General features: G+C 36.4%; 1 long non-coding RNA gene across 1 annotated transcript; it reads right to left on the reverse strand.

Annotated features, from left to right (window-relative positions):
* Positions 1-3,774: 3,774 nt before the first annotated feature.
* LOC125119592 (uncharacterized) lies at positions 3,775-19,432 on the reverse strand. Its single transcript, XR_007133124.1, has 3 exons — positions 19,263-19,432; positions 17,338-17,362; positions 3,775-3,858 (listed from the first exon to the last, which is right to left on the reverse strand). It is a non-coding gene; the product is annotated as an uncharacterized LOC125119592 (long non-coding RNA).
* Between the last annotated feature and the right edge of the window lie 2,645 nt (positions 19,433-22,077).

A 22,077-nucleotide genomic window follows, 5' to 3' on the forward strand; every position in this document is an offset into this window, starting at 1 on the left:
AAAAAGACTAAAAAAAATGCAAACGGCCAGTAAGTTATTTATGATGTGACATCCTGAATTTAATATGAGGATATAATGATGTCTTGGGTACATGGTTTTTTTGTGAATCACTTTTTTTAATTTGAAAGGTTTATATGCTAAAACAGAAAAATTACAACAATCAGAAACTGAAAAGTTTATAGCAGATAAAAGAATACCATCAGAAATATTCCCAGATAGTCTTAAGTCCTAACAATTTGTATTGCCCTTCTCAGTCCCACCTAATGCTACAGAAACTGTTTTTCTGAAATAGATTGTGTAATAATTCTGGGCAATCAAGATCCAGTCTTCAAACTCAAAATCAGAGTAGAGTCTGTCAAGGACCTCAAAAGATAATGTTTTTTCAAATCTCCAAAACAGAGTCAAAAGGAGCCTTTTCTCCAGTGGAATGGACCTATTCTGGTTCTGTAAACTGTGATATTCAGAAAGTTCCAACTCTGTGACAGACATCTGCCTCACAAATGTTTAAATTAACACCTATCTTCAAAACAAAGCACCTGTAAACTCTATTCTCCATTCATGGTCCACTGGGGGCTTTCCTGTGCATCAGACTTCAAATAGCGATATGATTGTTGGGACAAAGGGAAAAAGGATAATCAGATCCAGGCAGATGATCCATGTCTAAAAAACAAAATAAATGTATAAACAGCCTTTCTCAAATGACATGAATGAGTTTGCATTTCCTAGTCTTTATACCACCATATCGGCCTCATGTAAATGTGCCCATTCCATCCTGTACCCCTCCCCCCACAGCCTTGCACATTCAGGTAGAAAGTTCAGTAGTGCTGTCTTAACCTTAAACTAAAGAGAAGGTATTATTATTATTACAACTCTTTTCTCACATATCATCTACTTCAAATAAGGGGATTTTTTTTTTTTGGTCTTTTTGGGGCCATACCCACTGCATATGGAGGTTCCCAGGCTAGGGGTTGAATCAGAGCTACAGCTGCTGGCCTACACCACAGCCACAGCAATGCCAGATCTGCAGCCTACACTACAGCTCACAGCAACACTGAATCCTTAACCCACTAATCGTGGCCAGGGACTGAATCCACGTCCTCATGGATACTAGTTGGGTTCATTAACCACTGAGCCATGATGAGAACTCCCAAATAAGAGGATTTAAATGTTAACATTCCAGATGTTTAAAAAAGTAAACATTTAGTTTATGCTTTAGAAATTAATTTTTGTTTTTTAATTGTAAAATAAACTTGATATAGGCCTTGTATTTCATATTTAATATGAGAAAAATGTCATGGTTTCCTTAAGTCTGGTCTGGGTTTCTGTAAGAGGGAACCAAGGGTCATTAAGCATTCCAGATGCCCTTGACTTCTCAAATGTGAATCTCAATAGAGGTGAAAAAAGATAAAGTCATTTGAATGTTGCCTGTGGAAGGGACCTTAGTCAGACACCAAGTTTGCTCTGTATCTTTAGAAAAGATGGGTGATTCTGTAACAACTTTCAACATAAATTTTACTTAAACTGTTTTAAATGATGCCCAGAAAATATAAACATTTAAAAATTGGTACAGGTCCAAGTAATTCAGTGAAGCAAATACATGATTCCAAGTAACAATAGTAGCATCTCATAAAATAGTGCCTTTCTCATGAAAGAATACATGATTCAAACAAGATTGAACTTCATCTGTACTTACCTTTTTCATAAATATGACCCTCAAGCTGAGTGTCACTTTTACATGCACATTCAAACATGATAAATGTCATCTTGGCATGTGTTTCACATAAGGACAGTCAAGCCCTTGGCTAACCCGTGCAGGCCTGGAGATGTGGTCTCCCTTTGCCCTTTACCCTGGGGATTCCTGGACCAAGACTGGAAAATGTGCTAGAAAAAGCAGTGGACCAAGAGTTGAAAGACCTCATCTATCCCACCTCAGCACTTTCTAACCACATGAAAGTAGATGAAACCTTTCATCTCTCGGTTTCTATATGCTTCTCTGTAAAATGGAGGTCAGTTATGCCTGCCTGCCTCATAGAGTTGTTACAGGAATCAAATGAGATAATGTAAACAACACATTTTAAAAACTGCAGTCCGCACACATACAAGGTAAAGGAAAATCTGTACTCAAACTTTTATAGTTCTCTGGCTCTTATTTGAGTTATGAGGAGTTTCATAAATCCAGTCCTTTTTTTATGGTTAGCTCTAATACTTTATATGACGCAAAAAGGATTGGAAATGTGTGCTATTATCATGCAGGAGATCTGGCACTTTTTCTTTTCCATCTCAATTAACCTCTGCTGAAGGTCACAGACAGGCCAGAGCCAAAGGTCTGCTTTCCTTTTTGATCTTGTCATGCCTTGAAATGTAAAGAGAAGTAGCAGCCAGTTGTAGAATGCTCAGTTTTCTGAACTACTCTGAGGGAAAAAAAGAACATTTTCCTCATGTGGCTCCTTTATTCACGTTTTTCTTAAATGAATAGATTTTTTTTCTGCTATCTTCTTTGCCTCTTTATCTCAATCAAACTTGTGAGTGTCTGATTATAGTCATCAATGGTCTGTGATATTTCTGCGTGATATCTTACAACAGTGTAGGGCCAATGTGTCTCCAGGGCCTCATAGGCTTGATAACGTTAAGGCTACTGTAAGTAAAAGGAACTTACTACTATAATAATCCCAATTTCATAATGGTTCAGGCAATTTGTCTTATTGGTGCTCCTTTCAGTCATAATCAAAATGTAAAAGCGCAGCACTTTTTAAAAAGTATACATTGTTTCATACTGGTTTAACATCTGTCAAGAAGAGAAAATTTTTCTACTTTATGTGCAACAAATTCTATTTGAACACCTACTATGTGCCTGACAATATGCTGAGAATGATGAAATCCAAGAGTAATGGTAACAATAATATTAACTTAGTTAACACCCTACTATGTGCCATAATCAGGGCTATAAGCTTTATATGAATGATCTCATTTAATCCTCACAAGTAAATGTTCTTGTCCCCACTTAGCAGCGAAGAAATTAGACTTATCAAAGTTAAATAACTTGTGCAAGCTCACTATTCAACAAGAATTTATTGATCGTACAAGTCAGATATCAGCTGCGCCATCCTTCCCCTAGAGAGCTAGGTGAGACTGTCTTGAACCACTCAATTGTGCAGTTTTTGAATCCCAGTACCTCCACAAACATTCCTACTAATTCCTGTCTTTCTATGCCTCTTGGGTTCCAGCTATGCCTCATCTCAAATAAGAAACCCCATCCTTTCTGGCTTTTCACAACAAAATCCCCTGCATTAAGCACTGATGTCATCTGCTGACTTTTGGCAGGTTTTGAGGACTCTTCTGAAGGGCTGACATTACTCGTAAATCTTCCATTTCTTCATATTCTCTCTCTTCCTCTCTTCTCTTTTTCCCCAGGACTGTGCAGATTTTTCTTCCTTTCTTCTACAAAGCTCTATCACTCTCCACAATTCCTGGGTCAAACTTAGATTCTAAACCCACTGTGATGCTCTGCAGAGCCAAGGTCTTCCATCTCACAAGCTCTGTGCTTCTTCAGAAAGATGTTGTAATCACACAAATAACGTGGACTCCTGATGTAAATTCTTCTTGGGCATTAAACCCAGAAATAATCATATACAAATACTGATTACACATTTTTTTTCAGTTCAACAACATTATTAAACAAAATAATAAGGGCCAGATTCTACTGATTCTCAGGAAATAAATTGTTTTTAAACTTAACAACTGGGAGGAAGAAGAAAAATAATATATCAAAAACCCATATGTCCTCCACCTTTTCCTCTTGTTTTTTGTTGTTGTTGTTGTTCTGTAGGTCCATTATGGAATTAGTCAGCACATATTTTTCTGTAAAAGAATAAATAGTAATTTTTTATTTTTTAACTTTCAGGCCATAGTCCCAGTTTCAGTGACTTCTTTCCTACAGTGGCAGCAGCCATAAACAATGCATTGAAAAATGGGTAGGGCTTCAATAAGACTTTACTTATAAACACTGAAATTTGAGTGTCCCATAATTTTGCATGTCATTAAATACCCTTCTTTTGTTTTTTTCCATCCACTTAAGATATGAAAATTTTAACATAAAATTTATTTAAATTTATATTTAAATAAAAGCCATCCTTAGCTTCATACCCCAAAAATGACCATGTGGGCTATTTTGCCAACACCTATATCATAATATCTTTTATAGTTGTGAAAGAAACATACCAACCATTGTTAAATTTTTTTCCTGCCCTGCCCTAGCTAAATCTCAGAAGAGTTCATATACATTCTAGAAAAAAAAATTATACTCTTCCCTCTAAGTACAAGAAGCCCATCATTTTTTACCCCTTCCTCTCATCTCAAAAATGAAATATAATAATTTTTCTCAAGAAATAGATTTTGGAGTAATGGCTTAAAATGGATATACTCTTCTTTGGGCTAGTATCTTCTCAAGTGTATACCCTAGAACTCATACTCCCCTTGATTTTAATGTGTTACCAAAAAAAGTATGCTATAGTAGTTACCATTTAAGTTAAGTAATGCTCACAGGAGTAAAGCTAAACATGTGTTCTTTTTACAGACCCTTAGGTTTTCCAGAGCTTTTAATATCAATATCAGTTATGACTAATATCAATTATGGCTCTTCAGTAGATGATAGAGTGTTCAGTGATTCCTGACTATTAGCTATAGTACTCCCCTTTCTTGAAGCATTTCAAGGAACTAATATTCTCAAATCTAGATATCTGATGCTCAAATGTGGTCCATGAACCAGCAGCGCCAGTTACATCTAGGAACTTGTTAAAAATCCTCTCAAGCCACACCCCAGATCTACTGAGTGAGAATCTTCATGTTAATAGGACCCAGGTGGTTTGAATGTACATTAAATGTATAAAACACTGCTATAGACTGTTATTTTGTAAATGGTACTTTAAACTAAAAGAACGGCAGAGATCCAGAAGCTAAAACAAATGACAACATGAATTACTAGAAGTTTTGGCTACTATGAACATAAAATCCATTTCCATGGGTTAAAGTTTAGTACTTCAAACTTCTTACTTATTTTTTAACTTTTTTCTTTCTCATCACGTGCTAATACATGCTTTTATTTCTTTTTCGTTTTTGTAGGGTTAGAGCAGGAGAGAGAAAAGGCAATTGAAAAATACAACTTAACAAAAGATACAGTAATTGATTCCATGTTCTGAATATCTTCAAAACCTTAAACAAAAATCATCATCATCTCAGAGCTAGAAATGTAAACTAGAAAGAAGTCTCTGTTTTTGTTTCTGATTCTTAATAGAAACACTAATCATCATCACATCGTCATCTTTGATATATCCACAATTCTCTCAAGGAGCATCTAAATCTTTATTATTTGTATTACTTTGAGTGAATACAATGATTTTCCAGGTAAAAGTCCTAACACATGTATTTCAGCACAAGCTTGCGTATGTAGTAAGTAGGAGTAACAGCTAAATTTGCCTATTTACAGAGAGTAAAATTCCAAGGGCCTTGTATAAAATTTACAACACAAGCTCTGCCTTCCAGACATATATCTGTTAAAAACCTCCATGATCCATGGGCAAATAGGTTTCTTATATTTATAAGTGCTTATTATGAATAACAACTGTGAGGTTGTTCTGTGCATCACTATTGGCAGATACGGTTTGGAAACCAAATGAGATTCTTAAATGGATTCATATAAATTCTCATTGTGTACCACTAGTTCAGATAGCTTAAGGAACTTCTCTATTGCTATTCTCAAGACCCCCTTTTGTTAATACTGTTTTTAAATTGTACCATATGATAAGAAATATGTTCCTGATTTTATTTTCCAGTTATAACTTTGGTTTTGTCATTCTCTCTCTCTCTCTGATACCTAGGAAAAAGTAGTCAGACTTTAAAAGAGGACCTAGGGCACAATTGAAAATACATTCACATTGTCTGTATTTGTGAAAATCTTTCCAATTTCCAATTTGTTGGTCCCTTTTGTAAAATGGTTCATCATATAAGATTAAAAAGTCCTCTATCTAAGACTCCCAATGGACCATATCCTCATACTCCTTAGAGAAAGTCATTGAGAGTCTTCAGCATTAAAGAGATGCGGGCGATGGAGCAGAACAAGCATCTGGGCCACATATGTAGTTAACATGGATGGATATATGTAATAAAAATATGTCTGCATCCACTGTGCAGTAGTAGCACTGAAAAGAACCTAACTCTAGCAATAAGTCTTTTACACAACTCTAGTGCAATGATAGCCTGTGAACAGTTGACCCTGGCTGTGGCCTATTGCAGAATACTAAAGTGAGGCTTGTTCTTGTGTACATTCCCTGATGTTTAAGGTTTTCAGTTATTATAAAGCTCATCTGCTCAAATAAGATTCCTATAAAACTCGAACCTTTGGATTATATTTGACCATTCTAAAATAGTCAATAACTAGTTGTTCAGGTATCTTAAGGGGGCAAAACTGAATTAAACCTCAAGTTCATAAAGGACAAACATGTGACCCATGTTGATGTTTTTTTTTAATTCAATTTGTCTAAACTAGAGAAGAAACAGCTCACCCACTTTTCCTACCCTCCATCCCCCACCTCAGGCAACCACCAATGTCTTCTCTGTATCTGTGACCTTGATATATATGAAGATATATTTTATATTCCACATATAAGGGAGATAATACAGCATTTGTCTTTTTTTATCTGACTGATTTTAGTTAGCACAATGCCCTGGAGGTCCATTACATGTTGTCATAAACAGCAAAATTTCATTTTTTCTATGGCTCAGTAATATTCCATTGTGTGCGTGTGCATATGCACCTGTGCACCCGCACACACCTCACAATTTTTTTACTCATTCATCCATCTCTGGGCATTTGTGTTGCTTCCACATCTTGGCTATTGTAAATTATGCTGCAGTGGACATGGGGGTACATATATCTGTTCAAGTTAGTGTTTTTTTCTTCAAATAAATACCCAGATGTGGAAATACTGACACATATGGTAGTTCTATTTTGTATTTTTTGAGGAACCTCTATACAGTTTTTGATAGTTCCTGCACCAATTTACATTCCTACCAACAGTGCACAAGCATTCATGTTTCTCCATATCATCACAAACACTTGTTACAGCTAGTCTTTTTGGTAATCGCCATTCTAATGGGTGTGAGATAATAACCTCCTTGTGGTTTTGATTTGCTTTCCCTGATGATTAATGATGTTGAGCATCTTTTCATGTACCACTTGGCCATCTGTATGTCTTCTTTGGAAAAAAGACTACTCAGATCTTCTGGCCATTTTTTGATTGGATTGTTTAATTTTTTCCCTTTGAGTTGCATGAATTCTTTATGTATTTTGGATATAGCTCTTATCAGCTATCTGATTTGAAAATATTTTCTGCCATTCAGTAGGTTGCCTTCTCATTTTGCTAATGGTTTCCTTGGCTGTGCAGAAGCTTTTTAATTTTATTGGAATATAGTTGACTTACAATGTTATATTAGTTTCAGGTGTACAGCAATGTTAATCAGTTACACATTACATATATATAAGGAATATATATATTCTTTTTCCCATACAGGTATTACAAACTATTGAGGCAGAAACTTTTTAGTTTGATGTAGTTCCACTCATTTTTCCTATTTTTTTGCTTTAATTTTTGGTTTCAGATTCTAAAAATCAATGCCAAAACCTACGTCAAGGAGCTTACTGCCTGTGTTTTCTTCTAGGAATTTTAGAGGCTTTAGGTCTTAATCCATTTCAAGTTAATTTCTGTATATGGTGTAAGATAGTCCAATTTCTTTTCTTTTTCTTTCTTTCTTTCCTTTTTTTGCATGTGGTTGTCCAATTTTCCCACCATCATTTATTGAAAAGACTTCCTTTCTCCATTACAATTCTTGGATCCTTTGTCATAAATTGGTAATTTTTGTATGGGTTTATTTCTGGACTCTATTCCATTAATCTATGTCTGTTTTTATGCCAATACCATATGTTTTAATTATTATAGCTTTGAAATATAGTTTGAAATCAAGGAGTGTGCTGCCTTTGCCTTTGTTCTTTCTCAAGATTATTTTGGTTATTTGGGGTATTTATGGTTCCATACAAATTTTAGGATTTTTGTTCTATTTATGTGAAAAATGCCATTGGCATTTTGATAGGGATTGCATTGAATCTAGGTTATTTTGGGTAGTATGGCCATTTTAACAATATTAATTATTCTAATTCATGAGCAAGGAATATCTTTTCATTTATTTTTATCTTCTTAAACACTTCATTAATCTTATAACTATCAATATACAGATATCTTACCTTCTTGATTAAATTTATCCCTAGGTATTTTGTTCTTTTTAATACAGTTGCAAATAGGATTTAAAAATTTTTTCTTTCTGATAGTTCACTATTAGTGTATAGAAATGCAACATATTTTGTGTATTGGCTTTTTGTATCCTGCAACTTTACTGAATTCTTTATTCTAACAGTTTTTTGATGGAATCTTTAGAGTTTTCTATACATATATAATACCATGTGATAAGCAAACAGTGACATTTTATCTTTTCTTTTCACTCTGGATGCCTTTTCTTTATTTTTCTTGCCTGGTTCCTCTGGCTAGGACTTCCAGTACTAAATTGAAGAAGCATGATAAAAGTATGCACCCCTCTTTTTTTCCTGATCTCAGAGGTAATGCTTTCAGCTTTTCATCATTGAATATGATGTCAGCTATGGCTCTGTCATATATGGCCTTTATTATGTTGAGGTATATTCCCTCTATACTTTATTTACTGATACTTTTATCATAAATGAATGTTGAATTTTGTCAAATGCTTTTTATGCACCTTTGAGGTGACTGTATAATTTTTATCTTTAATTTTGTCAGTGTTATGTATTACATTATCTGGTTTGTGTATGTTGAACCATCCTTGCATCTCTGGAGTTTATGATCTTTTTAATGCTTACTGTTAAATTCAATTTGCTAATATTTTATTGAGGGTTTGTTTTTTTAATCTGGTTCATCAGGGATATTGGTCTGTAATTTTCTTTTCCTTGTCTGGTTTTGGTAATCAGGGTAATGCTGGCTTTGTAAAATAAGTTTGGAAGAGTTCCTTCATTTTCTGTTTTTTGGAGGAGTTTGAGAAGATTGGTATTCTTTTTTTTAATATTTGGTAGAATTCATCACTGAAACTGTCTGGCTCTAGGCTTTCATTTGGGCAAAGTTTTTGATTACTAATTCAGTTTCTTGTAAGTAAGTAATTGATCTGTTCAGACTTTCTGTTGCATCATGAATTAACCTTGGTAGGCTGTGTGATTCTAGCAATATATCCATTTATTCTAGGTGGTCTAATTTGTTAGCATATAGTTGTTCATAGTAGTCTCTTATTATCTTTCGTATTTCAATAATATCAACTATAATATCCCCTCTTTCATTTCTGAGTCCTCTCTCTTCTTTTCTTGGTGATTCTACATACAGGTTTGTAAATTTGTCTTATCCTTTCAGAGAAACAGTTCTTAGTTTCAATGACCTTTTCTATTGTCTTTTCAGTCTCTATTTCACTTATTTCTGCTCTAAAATTGTTATTTTACTTCCTTCTACTAATATTGGGCTTTGTTTTTCTTCTTCTGGTTTCTTGAGGTGTAAAGTAGGTTGTTTGAGATTTTTGTTTCTTGAGGTAGGTGTTAATCACTACAAACTTCCCTCTTAGAACTAATTTTGCTGCATACTACATATTTTGGTATATTACATTTCCATTTTTATTTGTCTCAAGGTTTTTTATTTCTCTTTGGATTTCTTCTTTGACACACTGGTATTCAGCACATTTAATCTCCACATATATGTAAAGTTTCCAGGTTTTTTTAATGTAATTAATTTCTAGTTTCAAACTGCTGAGGTCAGGAGAGATACTATGATTTAATGCCCTTAAGTTTATTAAGATTTGTTTTGTGGCCTAATGTATGATCTACTTTGGAAATTTTTTCTTGTGCACTTGAAAGAAAAGTTTGTTCTGTTTGCTTTTGGATGGAATGTTCAGCAAATATCTGTTAAGTCCACCTGGTCTAATGTGTAGCTTAAGCCAGATGTTCCCCTCTTGATTTTTATCTGGATGATTTATCATTGATGTAAGTGGAGTATTAAAGTCCCCTACTATTATTGTAATGCTAGTTCCTCCTTTTGGTCTGTTAAAATTTGCTCTATATATATTAGGTGCACCTATATTGGGTACTTAACTATTTACAAATGCCTCTATATGCCTTTTATTACAGTTTTTGTTTTAAAGTCTATTTTGTCTGATATAGTATCAGCTTTTTGTTTTGTTTTGTTTCTCTTAGCATCAAATACCTTTTTCTTTTTGGTTTGTTTATATTTATTTATTTATTTATTTATTTGCTTTTTAGGGCCACACCTGCAGCATATGGAGGTTTCCTGGCTAGGGGTCAAATTGGAGCTACAACTGCCAGCCTGCACCACAGTCACATCAACACCAGATCTGAGCCACATCTGCAGCCTACACCACAGCTCACAGCAATGCCAGATCCTTAACCCACTGAGTGAGGCCAGGGATCAAACCCACAACCTCATGGTTCCTAGTCTGATTTGTTTCCATTGTGTCACAATGGGAACTCCAAATATCTTTTTCCATTCCTTCACTTTCTATCTGTGTGTGACTTCACATCTAAAGTGAGTCTCTAAATACTGTAGGCAACGTATAGATGGGTTTTGTTTTTTATACATTCAGCCACTCTTTGATTGAAAATTTAGTCCATTTAAGTAATTATTGATAGGTATTGCTTATTGCCATTTTGTTCTTGCTTTCTGGATGTTTTTATAGTTCCTGTTTCTTTCTTCTTTGCCTGCTCTTTGTAGTTTGATGACTTTCTCTAGTGGTATACTTATTCCTTTCCCTTTTTGCTTTGTGGTTACTATGAGGCTTACATATAACAACTTTTATCTATAACAGTCTGAAGTTAATGACAACTGACGTTCGATCCTATTGTAAAGCTCAATATTATTATTCTCCCCCACAACGTTTTATTCTTATGTCACATTTTACATCTTTTTATCTTGTGTATCTCTTAAGTAATTGATGTAATCATGGTTATTTTTTACTGCTTTTGTTTCTTAACATTTATACTAGCTTTATAAGTGATTAATCCACTATCTTTACTATATATTTACCTTTACAATAAGATTTATTATAGTGTTCTTGTTACTCATTAGTGTCCTTTCTTTTCAGCTTAAAAAAGTCCCTTCATGACATTTCTTGTAATGCTAGTTTAGTAGTGATGAACTCAGGTTTTTGCTTGTCTGGAATACTATCACTCCTTCTCTTCTAATGATAACTTTGTCAGGTAGGATATTTTTGGTTTGAAGTTTTTTGTTTTGGGTATTTTTTTTTTTGGTATTTTCTAGGGCCACACTTGTGGCATATGGAGGTTCCCAGGTTAAGGATCTAATCAGAGCTGTAGCTGCTGGCCTTTGCCAGAGCCACAGCAATGCCAGATCTGAGCCACATCTGTGACCTACACCACAGCTCATGGCAATGCTGGATCCTTTACCCACTGAGTGAGGCAAGGGATCAAACCTGCAACCTCATCGTTCCTAGTTGGATTTGTTAAGCACTGAGCCATGACAGGAACTCCCCTGAAGATGTTTTCTGTAAGCACTTTGAGTATATCATGCTACTCCCTTCTGGCCTGCAAAATTTCTTCTGAAAAATCTGTCGATAGATTTATAGAGGTTCCCTTGTATGTAACAAGCCGTTTTTCTCTTGCTGCTTTTAAGATTCTCATATTCTCTTTAAATTTTGCATTGAGTTATAATGTACCTTGCTATGGGTGTCTTTGGGTTCCTCTTATGTGAACCCTCTGGACTGCCTGGATATGTATATCTGTTTTCTTCCCCAGGTTAGGGAAGTTTTGAGCCATTATTTCTTCAAATAAGATTTCTACTCCTTCCTTTCTGTCTTCCTCTTCTGGGAGCCCTATGATGTGAATGTTAAACCATTTGATATTGTCCCATAAGTCCTTTAAACTACCTTCACTTTTTTCATTCTTTTTTCTTTTTGCAGTGGGTGAGTTCCACTGCCTTGTCCTCAAGTTAACTGATCCTTCCTCTGTTTCATCTAGTCTACTGTTGAACTTATCTAGTATATTTTTCAGTTCAGTTTTTATATTCTTCAGCTCTGTAACTTCTCTTTGATACTTTCTTAGATTTTCCATCTCTCTGTTGGAGTTGTTCTTCCCAGTTCAGTGAGCATTTTTATGACCATTTCTTTGAATTCTTCATCAGATAAGTTAATTCTCTCTTTCAGTAAGATTTTTTTCCTTAGTTTTTTTTATTTGGAACATACTTCTCTGTTTCTTCATTTTTCTTGACTCTCTGTGTTGGTTTTTATATAGTAGATGAAACAACCACCTCTCCCAGTCTTGAAGGAATGGCCTTGTGCAGGAAATGAAGCTTGACATTCAACCCTGCCTCAAGTCTTGCTTGTATCTCAAACATTTGTGTTTGTCCAAGCAGCCTACTACACCTTTAATAGCTCCCAGTAAGTAAGTGAGGATGTGCCAATACCTGTCAGTGCCCCAAAAGGGATAACCTTAGCACATAGATTCAGGCTGACTGGAAGCCAGATCTTTAGACATAAGCTTTTAATAGTATGCAAATATATGCAATCCTGTGGGTCTACAAGTTTTGTAAGTCCCAGTGGCCACCAGAGCCAGGCAATCTGGAGGTGCCTGGCAGTAGTCATAGTAACATGTCTTCAAACAAATACAGAATCTCTTTTCAGGGTGATACCAAGCGAGCTGGAGCAACACAGTGGGGAGGCCAAGATGGTGGTGCTCTTGAGAGCACTGAGATGATATCCACAGCCCTCATTCCTTGAGAGCAGTTTGGTAGGCTAAATATATGTCAAATCTGAAGCCTACTCCTCACAATGAATCTCCAAGGCAAGCTAAGAGAAAGACTGTCTGTTCAGGGCCCTAAGGGGGATAGCTAGCCAAGAATTCTGTCTGCCATAGTTGTGAGGGATCCAGGAATATAAACCTCTTCAGCCACTTGAGCCAGGAGATCAAGGAATGTCCCTTGGATAGGAGCTGGAAAAACTGTGGCACCAGACATACAAGCCAGAGTACCTAATACATGTAAAGCTTCCCTCCAAGAGACACTGGTGCTCAAGAGCACAGAAGAAGGTGAACACAAAGATAGAACCTGCCCTCTGAGGTCTTTGGAAAGGACTACAGTTGGCCTCAAGATTCAGGTTTAATTAGAAGCCTGCCCCTCAAGCCATATCATGATGATTAGCTAGTAGGCCTCCTTCACAGAAAGACTGAGCTCTTAGTTCTGTTGCTCTTGATGTGCTCTGGGGGTGGGAGTTGTTTAAAAACACTTTCTCTTCTGATTGTAGTCCTGTGGGTCCCACAAGAGTAAGCCCTGATGACCATCAGAACCCAGTGATATAGAAGCGTTCCCTGGCAGCAGTCACAAAAATTGCAGCACAAGGCAGGGGTATGAACTCTTTTTTGTGTGGCTCTGATCATTACAACCTATGAGGTCAGTATCACCAGTTTTCCTCGCCTCCAAAGCCAAGCAATCAAGGTATCACTATGTGGCAGCCACAAAAGTTGTAGCATCAGACATATGTAAAAGCTCCCTTCCAGGAGATACTGATGTTCTAAAGAACAGCAAAAGGAGAGAACCAAGATGGTACCCACCAGTCTCCATTCCAAGAGTGTTCCAGTGGGCTCTTAAATGTGTGTGTTAAATAAGATGCTGGCCCCTCAGGCTAATACTTTAATATAAGCAGGAGAGCTTGTTACTTCAAGTCTGGGTGCAGTTGGGTGCCTCAGAGTTGAGCCCTGGTGTGGGTGAGTCCAGGTGAGTGAGCATTTTAAGAGGCATTTCTGAGATCACTACAATTTTTTTGGGTCTTGGGATGCAAGCCTTGCTGTTTTTCAGAGTTTGATGTTTTGAAGGCTCATTTTCAAGTATATGTCTTAGAAGTTTTGATGCCAGACAAGGGGGTTGAATGCTTCACTCCTCAAAGGAGAAGCTCTAAGTTCTCTTCCAGTCATGGGGTGTTGCACTAAGTGTGGGGTTTATGGCAAGATTGTGACCCAGTCTCTCTTACCCACTTTGATGTGCTTTTCTTATCATTTGCCCAATATGTAGTCATCACTCAGCTAGCCTGTGGGGGTTTTTTTGTTTTTTTGTTTTTAATTTTATTTTTTTGTCTTTTTGCCATTTCTTGGGCCGCTCCCATGGCATGTGGAGGTTCCCAGGCTAGAGGTCGAATCGGAACTGTAGCCACCGGCCTACTCCAGAGCCACAGCAACACAGGATCCGAGCCGCGTCTGCAACGTACACCACAGCTCACAGCAACGCCGGATCCTTAACCCACTTAGCAAGGGCAGGGACCGAACCCGCCACCTCAGGGTTCCTAGTCGGATTCGTTAACCACTGCGCCACAAAGGGAACTCCCCTGTGGGGTTTTTTAAGAGGAAATTATTCTGTATGTAGCTATAGACTCTGTGTCCATGGGATGTGAGTTTGGATCTTCCTATGCCTCCACCCAAGCGCTTATACCTGGGATACCTTATGTTGACTGAATTAGGACTTAGACAGGATTTTCACCCTTTTACTGACCACCTTACATTTTTTTGGACATACCTCAGATTCTGCTGTTTCCATTACATTATTTTTATTTCCCCAATCTGATAGCTATTCCTCTTTTGAATCATTAAAATATGTTGTGTCTCTCTCAGTGAACATATAATGGCGTTCTGCCTTGTCCTATGTTTATGTTCACATGGAATTAATGAGTACCCAATTCAAATGGTTGTTACAAGGATTAAATAATATATGTAAAATTCTTAGAACAGTGTCTTGCACATAGTACTTGCTATGGAAGTATTGGCTTCTAACATCATCAATTGTAATATTTTGGAGTTTCTGACATGGCTCAGTAGAAACAAATCTGACTAGTAACCATGAGGATGCAAGTTCAGTCCCTGGCCTTGCTCAGTGGGTTAAAAGATCCAGCACTGCCGTGAGCTGTGGTGCAGACAGCAGACACAGCTCAGATCCCACGTTGCTGTGGCTGTAGCGTAGGCCTGGCTATAGCTCCAAAGCAACCCCTAGCCTGGGAAACTCCACATGCTGCAGGTACAGCCAAAAAATAAAAAATAAAAATAAAAACCCAAAAAAATCATTGATTGTAATATTTAGAAGGCCCTTTATCCTTCAGATTTGGAAAGGGATTTTCTTGTGGTTTTTTTTTTTTTCCATAGAATGCTTTTTTAAAAATTTTTTTATTAGGATGTTTGATCTGTTTTTACATTTAAATATTTGATTCACTTTGTCTTTTGTTCATTAAGTATAAATTTTCTATTTCTCCACACTGCCGTTACACAACTTCACAATCATTTATTGTCTTCTGCTTCTCCCCCACTCATCTGACAAGTCATTTTATATACTAAATTCCTGTAGGTAACCTGAGTCTTTTTCATATGCCAGAATAACACAATTCTTAGTTTATATTGTGTCTGGGAATCTGACAGGTAGAGTCTCCCCATCATTGATCTTCCACTTGTGACCCTTGCAGCAAGTTCACAAATGACTGAAATTAGCTTGTTTAGATTAGGGGGATGGGAAGAACAACAAAAACTGGTAGAATATTTTAGGTGAGGATATTATTACATTTACAAACATGTTTGTGTCACTGTGCTTCCCTAAGTACATGACTTGTCTGCACATTTGTTTCAAGTGTATGTCTGTTTGCGCACATGGGTGTCTTACATATTTTGTAGTATTTATTCCTAAATGTTTTACCTCTTTGCTACTTTTTTTATTTTTTTAGGGCTGAACCTGAGGCATATGAGTTTCCTAGGCTAGGGGTGGAACTGGAGTTGTAGCCGCTGGCCTACACCAAAGCTATAGCAACACCAGATCTAACCTGCATCTATGACTACATCACAGCTCAGGGCAATGCCGAATCCTTAACCCACTGAATGAGGCCAGGGATCAAACCTGCGTCCTCATGGATACTAGTCAGATTGGTTTCTGCTGAGCCACGAGAGGAACGTCTTTGTTACTATTTTAATTAGTATTTCCTTTATTTTTATCTTCTAAATGGATATTTGTGTCATGAAGCCTTTTTTTAGTATATTGATTTAACACCAACCATCTTCCTAAACTATCTTATTGTATATTGTGGTTTTTTCAGCCAAGTTTCTTGGGTCTTCCAGGTATATAATCATATCATCTACAAATAGAGAGCTCTGCACCCTCGTTTACAACTTTTACACCTCTTATATGATTTTACGTCTTTCTCTATACAGCTCAATAATATAGTATAATGTAATATTATTATAATCTTATATAACCACCTTCTCTTATACAACTGTGTTGTCTACTATCCCAGGTGACTGTTAAATATCAGTATGATGGTAGGTATCCTTGCCTTGTATCTAACTTTAGGAAGTATCTCCAGCATTTCCCCATTAGGTTAGATGTTGGCTTTGGGCTGAGATATATGCATTTTGTTGTCAGTGAAGTATATTGATGCCTTTTGTATTGAGTGCTTTAAAAAATAGGTGCTTAATTCTGTCAAATGCCTTCTGAGAGTCTTATGGAGATGATGATCATGATTTCCTCCTTAGATTTGTAAGGACGATGAGGATGATAATAAGGATTTATAATGATGAATAATAACTTATTTTCTAATATAGAACCATTCTTGCATGTCTGGCATAAATTTTCTAAAGACATACATGATTCCATAGTTAAGAGTTGGATTCTATTTGCTAATATCTTATTTTTTGCAGTAATATTTAAAATGAGATGTTCCGAGGATTTTTTTTGTATAGTATTTGCCTAGATCCATTATTTCATAAAGACTGAGCAAGATAATAATATTTTAATTCTATAATTATTAATCATTCATTTAATTCATTATTAGACGAACTACTTCTAAAAGCAGAAATTTTCTTTCATCAACTACTTGGTTACATAGAGGTCTAGATAATACTGAAAAGGCAAGTTAAGTGCTCCATTTACCATTTTTTTTTAGAATAATGAATTTGTTTCCCATTATCTCCAAAGGTAACCAATGAGGTTTTATGGATTTCCTTCAGTATGTCTATGAATTCATGAATTTTTAATGTATTTGATGTGTTTTAAACCATTGCCATTATTATTCTTAATCAATACTCAAAGTATCCCATTTTTGGCCAGTGGAAGTTTCTTCGGCTTGGCTTCAGAGCCTTTGATTAGTGTCCCTGCTTTCCTGTGTGTCTAAGTTTCCAGATTCATCTTGTACAATTTTCCTCTTAGGCCAGAGCAGCCAGATCTTCTCACTTACCCTTGCTCAGCCGTTGGATCTCGTCCTACAAGAGAGGCAGTAATATTTAAATGATGAATTCAAAGCTAGGTCATAGGTAATCTTAATAGTCTTTTACATAAACTATTACTGGTTGGTATTTCAGTGCCTTTTTTCTAACGCTTGCAAGGAACTTGTGTTTATACTATTTTTTATTGCATAGTTACCTACTGAGACATGAGAATGAAAACAAAGCCCTTCTCTAAAAACATTAGAGCAAAAAAAAAATAGTATATAAATAAAAATAAAAACATTATAGCAGATCAGAGAGGGCTGAACCAGGAATCAGAAAACCCAGGTTCTAGGCTCAGCAGGACCACACAGGCCTCTGGGTCCATAGAAAGGATTAGCCTATATGAATTGTACACATTTAAAAGATGTTTAAGAGATATAATCAAGAGCACATGTTGATTAGATATGAAATGGGACGGGAGAGGTGAAAATCAAGAATGACTTCCAGTTTATAATTTTGAATAACTAGATGGGTGGTAGAAATACTGAAGAGAAAATAATAATACCAGATTATTAGGGTCAATTGAGATAATATATATATTTAATCTATACATAAATTCTCCAAAGACAGTAATGTTAAGAAACTGATACATACTGTTCACTGAAAATATGAAATATATAGAATAAATTATAATGAGCTAAAATGAGGAGCCAACTATAATACAGTCTTATAGCATGTGAGGTAAGTGGAAGAAAAATGAACTAATCTTACTGTTAACTTAAAAGAGACGGCAGGAATGGATATAGACGATTTCTAATGATTTAAATTTTCCTATATTTTTATTTATTCTCAGGTGCCATTGGTCTTGTTATTTAACTTACCCATTATTTCATCTGAAACAATTGCATCACAGTAAGAGTAGTTAAATACAGCCCTTTAGCACTGTAGATCACTGAAATGTTGGTTGCTTTAAACAAAAAGACGTATCGAACCAAGTCAGTTTCTAGATTGCTATTCTCCTGGGCACTGGTTCATTGTTCTGGATTGTCAAAGGGTCTTGTCACTTCCAAGCTTCTGTGACATGAAGGACTAATTGTCTGCAGCCCAAGGCATTGCATGTCCCACTTTTAAAGACATCCAGCATCTTCTGAAATACCTGATCACTCTAATTCTTCTGTATTAATGGCACAGTAATGGTGTTTTAAATTCCTTTGTTTTTTCGTTAGTAATTCTCACTCACCTGCTAGGGTTTAATCAAGTACTCACTCTACCCACAGATGATTCAAATTATTTCAAACCATCTGTCAGTGATTTTCAGATGCATTTTTAGGCTATTCATATTTTGGATAACTTTCTTTATAGAGCATAAAAAGCATCTCAATCCTGTGGTCCAAACCTATCAAAAGTTCTGATATATAAAGTATTTCCAAATTTCCCCCTGCCTTTAGTGATCTGGCTACTTTCAAAATCCTAGAGAACTCATCTGAATAATTCCTTTATCACAGCTTCTACTGCCTGGTACTGTTTATAGCTTTACATTGTTTACCCTGTCTAACTAGATTGAAAACATTTAAGGACAGAAAAAAAACTAATACCTTGTTTTTACATCCTTGCGCATAACATAATACTCTTTGTATCTTTAAAAATATGACCAATTGGAGTTCCCGTCGTGGCGCAGTGGTTAACGAATCCGACTAGGAACCATGAGGTGGCGGGTTCAGTCCCTGCCCTTGCTCAGTGGGTTAAGGATCCGGCGTTGCCGTGAGCTGTGGTGTAGGTTGCAGACGCGGCTTGGATCCCGAGTTGCTGTGGCTCTGGCGTAGGCCAGTGGCTGTGGCTCCAATTCGACCCCCAGCCTGGGAACCTCCATATGCCGCAGTCCAAAGAAATAGCAAAATGACAAAAAAAAAAAGTAAAATAAAATGTTAAAAAAAAATATGACCAAATACTTAACTGATAATATAATACTGTAGGATAGCACTGGGATTGAGAGAAGAGCCTCTGGAAGTCATCTGTCTGGTATGAAATGCTGCTCTGCTCCATAGGAGCACCTTGACTTTGGATAAGTTCTCTAAGATTCCTGCTCCTTGGTTTCCTCATCTATTAAACAAGGATTATACTGTACCTATTCATAGGGCTATTAGAGGAAGAAACAAGTTAATATTTAGATCAAATTATTGCCATATACAAGTACCATATAAATGCTTGACAGTGATAATAATCTCTATTTAGCTCTGTTTAATTTTAGAGCTTAATTTATTCAATAATGTGACACCACTATATGTAATATACATTAAGCATTATTTCTTTCAGGAAAAAAAAATAATCAGGAGCATCATACCCACATAAATTTTTCTAGAATTAGCAACAACTGTCCCCAAGACATCTGTGAACAGACTAACATTAAGCTAGATCAGCGGGATAGTCTGATTAGCTGCTTGGAGACATGTTGGATGATAAAGTAATGGTGGACATTCAGCAAATTAACACCATTTTAAACAAAGGAATCTACCCAATTGAGAGGCTTAATATACCACTAATGTATAGACCAAAGCAATGCCAAGACTCTATGATGAAAAACACTGTCAAGTTTTTCCAGTTCACCTTTAGCAGCACCATTAGTTGGTCAACATGCTTATTCTAGGAAAGATAGGGAAAGGGGGAAGGAAGAGAAGGGAAAGAAGATATAGAAGGGCAAAGAATGATAAAAAGGACCCAGACACATGCACGCACACACAAAACTATGTTATATGCATCTAACCTTTATATACATTTTGGTGTTTACCTTAAAGTGCTTTGGGTTTTTGTTTGTTTTTATTTGGGTACACATATATGAAATATTACACAGATACTACTGCAAAGAGGACTTAAATATGTCATTACGCTATTTGTTTTTAAAACCATTCCTTATTTTCAAAAATGAAGCTATTTAAGAGAAGTGGGAGTTCCCATCATGGCTCAGCAGTTAATGAATCTGACTAGTATCCCTGAGGATGCAGTTATGATCCCTGACCTTGCTCAGTGGGTTAAGGATCTGGCATTGCCATGAGCTGTGGTTTAGGTCACAGATGTGGCTAAGATCCTGAGTTTCTGTGGCTGTGGCATAGGCTAGCAGCTACAACTCCAATTCTACCCCTAGCCTGGAAATCTCCATATGCCGAAGGTGTGGCCCTAAAACAGCAGGAAAAAAAAAGAGAGAGAGAGAAGTATTTTGTACCTCAAAAATTACATAGATAGATAGGTGGGTAGATAAAAATATCTCCAGCCATCCCTTTCATAGGGCATAAATAAAATTGTTCTCTGACTGCTGGTTAAGGTCACTTTGGAACTTGAAGCTATTTTCATTTCTGTGTATTCCAGTGCCAACAGTAACTGTTAAGTGTTTGGGACTATCATGCAGCAAAGGGAGAAATGGCAGAAGAATTTTGACAAACTGAAGGGATTTGTCACAAGCAGACAGGAAGAGGGAACATGTGTTTCTGAGAAAGTGTGTCCTTAGCTTTCTAGAGGAGGCTGCCAGCTTGAGAACACAGCAAGAGCTGTCTCCCCAGAACATTCACCTTGTCTGTATCGGCTAGCCAGCTCCCCACACAGGATGTCCACCTTCTAACTCCTCCAAAGGAGAGTAATGTCAATCATTGGTCTTTTAAATACAGGCCAGTTGTTTTATATAGAGAGGAAGTTTAGTTAAGGGACACAAGGAAAGCAAAAAACAAACAAACAAAAACAACAACAAAAAACCCCCACAAAAAACTAAAACTCACTGCAAGTGTAAAACATATAAAACATAGAACCTCCATGCTATGAAATCTACAATGAGTCACATGGTAATGTAGGCTTGCACCCAAAAGGCTGAAAGGAAATTCACCAAATGTTAAGAGGTTATCTCTATAAAGGTGGAATTAAGATGATTTTGTTTTTGTCTTTATATGTGTCTGTATATCACAGAGAGAACATACTATAACAAAAAGAAGAATTATTTTCATGGATAACCTAGAGAAGAAACAAGATTAAGATGTAATTAACCATAAAGTTCGGGTTACTTCCCCATACTTAGATCTCAACAAAAATCTTTGCCTTGGACTCCTTAAAATTCAGAGTTCTTATCAAGAAAAGGAAAAGGAATTCCCATTGTGGTGCAGTGGTTAATGAATCCGACTAGGAACCATGAGGTTGCGGGTTCGATCCCTCACCTTGCTCAGTGGGTTAAGGACCTGGCGTTGCCGTGAGCTGTGGTGTAGGTTGTAGACACGGCTTGGATCCTGCGTTGCTGTGGCTCTGGTGTAGACCAGAGGCTACAGCTCCAATTAGACTCCTAGCCTGGGAACCTCCATATGCCATATGCTGCGAGAGCGGCCCTAGAAAACGCAAAAAGACAAAAAGGAAAAAGAAAAGGAAAAGGAGAAGCCAAAATTCACTAAAAACAATATACATTTATTATAGAAAAAGCTTTACTCATTGCTTTTGTTTTATTTATGTTAACCATTTTAGTCAGGTTCTAACTAGGCCAAGAACTCAATTCCTAAAGCCCTTGGTTTGTTGGTTAATATGGCCCACAAGCCCAGATTAACAATTGTGGAAAAATTCCTATTTATTGGCATTGGTTTGAAATAAATTAAGTTGGATTTCTGAGAAAAAGGAGACAGAGAGAGAAAGTCTAATTCTCAGGGTAAATGAAAAAGATATCTAACAAAAGATAGCTTTCCCATAAAATAATGTGTACTTTACTGGAGGTGATAGAAAGTAAGGCTTTGGGGAATGGCCCCTAA

Source organism: Phacochoerus africanus, chromosome 2, assembly GCF_016906955.1.
Source record: "Phacochoerus africanus isolate WHEZ1 chromosome 2, ROS_Pafr_v1, whole genome shotgun sequence".
NCBI lineage: Eukaryota > Metazoa > Chordata > Mammalia > Artiodactyla > Suidae > Phacochoerus > Phacochoerus africanus.